This window comes from Protopterus annectens, chromosome 1.part1, assembly GCF_019279795.1.
Source record: "Protopterus annectens isolate FY-2018-M chromosome 1.part1, PAN1.0, whole genome shotgun sequence".
Lineage (NCBI taxonomy): Eukaryota > Metazoa > Chordata > Ceratodontiformes > Protopteridae > Protopterus > Protopterus annectens.
In genome coordinates, this window is record NC_056726.1 from 657,474,199 (window position 1) to 657,479,198 (window position 5,000).

Consider the following 5,000-nt stretch of genomic DNA (forward strand, 5'->3'; position numbering starts at 1 on the left):
CATTGCATGGAAAGACACTCCTATAACTAAGCAGTTCATGTGAGCATTGGCCCTTTTCCTTGACTGTGAGCAGAACTTCATGTGAGTGTATGACAAACAGCATCACAGAGGGTAGTTGGAAATATCTCTTACAACAAACACTGTGGGGACAGTCCAACAAACTGGAGGAGGATGTTCCAGACATGGGGGCAGAATGTAAGTATTGCTGTTCTACATTTGAAGTAATGTTGGTTTAACAGGGTTTATGTGGATATGGCTGTTCTGCATAATTTAAAGTCTGACATGACAGTGTTATATGGTTGAGGAAACTCTCACTTGTAGGGCTATCTGCAGACTGGCCAGAGTTTGGAGTCTTAGATTTGGTGCATTACTCACACATTTTTTGTCTTTATAAATTCAGTAGCATACTCTGAGGATTGCAGTCAGTAAATGGTAATATCCACGTGAGTTTCTGACTTCATATCCCTCAGAAGAGATATGTTACATCAAACCCTGTTACACCAGCAATTTTCTCAATTTATAACAGCAGTATGTCAATAATGACCTTGTGTTTGTGCCTCTGCCTCCCCAAGTCTGTCACCCTTTGTCCATATGCAATGCAGTAAGAGGTGGAAATGTACGGTATATCATTATTTACTGACATTATTCCTGATATCAAGCCAGTGATATATCAGACTGCCAGACATGTTATGTATAGCAGGCCTAATATTTGAGGAAAAAACCTGGACATTCTCTTGTAGTCTGTACAGTACTGAGGTCTGTGTACTTATGGTGATTGTTGACAGAGTGTCTGTATTATGTAGCCATGTATTGTGATTATGTTATTTGGCCTGTGTACAGACTGGGGTAGATGTCAATATTCTTGGTCCTGTTTTATCCAATGTTGCATCCTGCTCCAGTTTCTGATGCCCTATCAGCCTATATGTTTGTAAGGCTAGACTGAGATATGTCAAATGCCACAATCAGACATCAGACTATACTATGCTTTGGGCCAGTATATGTAGAGTTAATATGTGAGTGGCAAACATGATGATGACTGTTGTTCACACAGTCCATATACTGTACTATTACTTAGGCTTATCATTATGTGACTGTGGTGAGTCTGGTTGTGGGTATGTACTTTCACACTGGTGTCTGTTACTCTGTGCTGTTACATGCCTGTAGTGGCTGATATATTTGCAATTACATGTGTATTCCCTCATAGGTAAATTGGGTTAGTGCTGTGGCAGTCTGCCTGTAGTGTAGACAGTGTTTGGTGACATGCCTAGCAGCTCAGTGTATTCGCCCTAGTGTGATATGTTCAGATATATGTCAGATGTACTGTTACCTGGCCACCATACATGTTGTGTATTTCTGACAAAGCAGTGGGCTGCTGTAAAGATGTATGTCACTAACTAGTGGGAAGTATGTGGCTTGGGACCTCAGCTCCTCCAGTTAATATGTATTAGGACAGACAGGAGGGTATGACTGCATCAACTGTGTGAGCTTATCTAGTCCAGTTTTTGGGATATATCCCCATTTCATGACTTTAAATATACCCTGTGTCAGGCTTGGTCTACATTTCTTGCACTAAGGAGTTCTGTGTATACCTCTTGACTGACCAGATTGTTTTAGACTGTCCAGGTTTATTGCTCATATTTCTGCTGTATTCCACAGAATCATTACTGTGATTTGTGTGGTATTCACTATGATGATTTTATGATGTCTGTCAGTAACTGATGGCGTACATTTCAGTTTCAGAACTGCCTTCCTTCAGAACATGTATGGTGACACAAACCCTGTTAATGTAGCAACATTCTACATTTATAACTGCAATACTTACATTACGTCCCCTTGCACTAAGAGGTTGAGAGTTGTGATGGAGAGGTATGACTCCTCTACATGTTATGTGCATATTTTATTTATACACACACACACACACACACACACACACACATATATATATATATATATATATATATATATATATATGTATATGTATATGTATATATATATATATATATATATATATATATATATATATATATATATATGTCTATGTGTTTGGTGTGTGTGTGTGCATGTATATATATATATATATATATATATATATATATATATATATATATATATATCCTTTTTATGTGTAAATATGAGTGTTAATATTCCTTCTCAGATGTATCTCACCATATTTATCTGATATGTGTATATTTAGATATAGAAACATGACTGATTCCACGTGTTTTCACTAACAAGTAGTAAAAAATTGTAGTCCTCATACAAGTTTTTCACTACTATTCAGTATGTTTACTGAATTATATATTTGAAAAGCAACAGATGTTCTTATGGCTTAGTGGTTAATTGCTGTGACTATAGTGTAGAGAGTCCTAGGTTCAAGACCTGCAAGGGATATTTATTTTGCTGCTGGTCAGAACAAGGGTTGATGGAGACAGGGTGATTAAGGTGCTTTAAAGTGGCTTTAAGAGGGTTTGCGTGAGTTTGCATGAAGCTAAGCGCTGCTAACGTATGGTTAAACAAATACGTGCTTACACTGTGTAGGCTTTGCTTACCAGTGCACAAATCTGCTTAGCATTTACATTTAAGCAATGCTTAAACCTGCTAAGCATAGCTCAGCCCTGGTAAACAGTGATCACATTCCAGTCTGATAAAAAAGCAGGGTAATGACATCTTTAATAAGTGTATTTAATTCCATGTTCATAACATTCTTCTATGTGCTGTCATTACAGTAGCAAGGGGTGTGAGTATACTATATGGGATACCTGAGTATACATGGGCAGTACCACAATCTTTTCTCTTTATTCTGTATTTGTTTCATACTTGGGTAGTATCCCAGGTTATATGCATTCATACTTGTATGTATTGTATTCATTATGTTACTACTTTTAACAGTGCTTTTCCAAGTATGTGTAGATTGCAGATTGTAGTACTGGAACCATACACCCCTGCATACAAAGCTGGACTCTGAGTACTGACTATCTTGTTCTTGGTGTTTGAGCTGTATGTTTTTATGTATCTCCTATTGGATATTGATCTGATATGTTGATATTAGCTTTAGATTACTATGTTTTGAGGGCATGTCATTCAGGACTGCTGTCATGTAGTAATGGTATACCTTTCAGTTTCAGAAGTCTATCTTTCAAAATATTCATCCTAATGCATACCCTTTTGGCTATATACTTTGTCTGTCCTCTGTACAGATGTGCAGATGTCAGGTATTGCTATGGCCATAGCACTATGTCAGTGCCCACATTGTATTGTTCTGTGGGCCTGGACACTGCTGCTAGTTCCGACATATGGGACATTCCCTAATGTGGGCCTTGCCCCTTTTCCTTGCCTGTGTGATGGACATTACAGAGATATTGACCTACAGATTTACATACAGTAGGTGGCAATATGTCACAGGACAGGACATGTGAAGACAGCCAAACAACATGGGGGACATATCCCCAAGATTTGTGAACAGATTCTATGTCATCAATGCTGTTATAGACATGGTGGATTGATAGATTGACAGGGTTTGTGTGGACATACATTTAGTGAGTGATGTCACAACTCACAGTGATATGTCTCTGACATAACTCTCCACTGGCATGCTGTCCACAGACTGTCCACATATCTGCCTGTTATGTTTTGTCTGTTCCCCAGACAGTTGGTGTCCTTGGTAAATCAGTCATGGACTCTGGGAATGCAGTCAGTAAATACGCACATCTATTGATATTACCAATGTCATATTCCTCATAAAGGATGTTACAACAAACCCAGTGACATCTGCAACTTTCTCAATGTATGACAGCAGTATGTCCAATCTACCCCTGTGTTTGTGCCTCTGTTCCCACCTAGTGATATAGGGCTTGATGCCTAGCTTAGTGAATTACTGCATGATTCCTGAGTGGGGAATTTTATCAAAGGCTTTGGCCAGATCAAGGTAGGATGTATGCACCACCTTGCCTTTATCCACAGCACAGGTGACTGACGCCAAGAAGCTGACCAGGTTGAATGACCAGGTATGAAGTACCCTTCACAAAAGTAAACATTCCATGGCTTCACTTAACAGACTTAGGCAGTTGGGGCAGTATTTCCCAGGGTCTGTAGTCACACGTTGTATGTGGAGAGTGGTGACTGTAGCATTGCATAATTTAGTAGGGAAAAAGTCTGAGGTGAGGCTGTGCTTGAACAGGGCACACAGGTGTGGTATCAGGGGACTCTGTAGTTCATGTAGAACACAGCCAGGAATATTGTCAGGTCCCATAGAAGCTGTATTCTTGGCCTTGGACAGTGGAGTTTTAACCTGTGCTGCAGTAATACTGGGTGCCTGGAAGTGTATTGGAATTGTGATTGGTCCTTGGTGGGGGGGGGGGGGTGTAAAGTTTGCCAGTATAATGGCAGTATTTGTTGGTTCATTCTAGGCGGTACCATTGTCTAGTAGCTCAGAAAAAATCTTGGTATTGCCATGGATATTCTTTATATAACTGTATGAGGCCTTGTTGTCTTTACTATGTCCTCAAATTCTGTTCTCACAGCTAACGTTGTGGTATTTGATGAGGGATTTCAACTTTTAATTGAAGCTGATAAAATGTATTTTCAGTCTTGGGACTTCACCTTATTCCATATCAGTTCCCTCCTTCTGTTGTACAGTTTCTTTATGGCAGGGGACCACTAGATCAGCTTACTTTTTTGCAGGTGAGGGTCCTGGTTGTATTGGGTATGGTGGTATCCATACATTTGTCTACATGTTCATAGTGCATTGTTTGATTCAGCTGTCATGCAAATAGTCTCCATTTGCATGGCTGCTGGAAGGTTAGCCACCTCTGTTTTTAGGAGTTCATAGTTAGCTTTGGAAAGGCTTTCCATGGTGGTTACCTCTGCAGGGGGGGGGGGGAGGGTTGTGCATTTCCAAAGGTGATTAATTTGTGTTCAGATATAACAAGGGAGGAGTTGACTGTTGTTGTAGAACAACAGTCACCCATGTTAGGAAGGACCAGGTCGATGTGATGGGCATG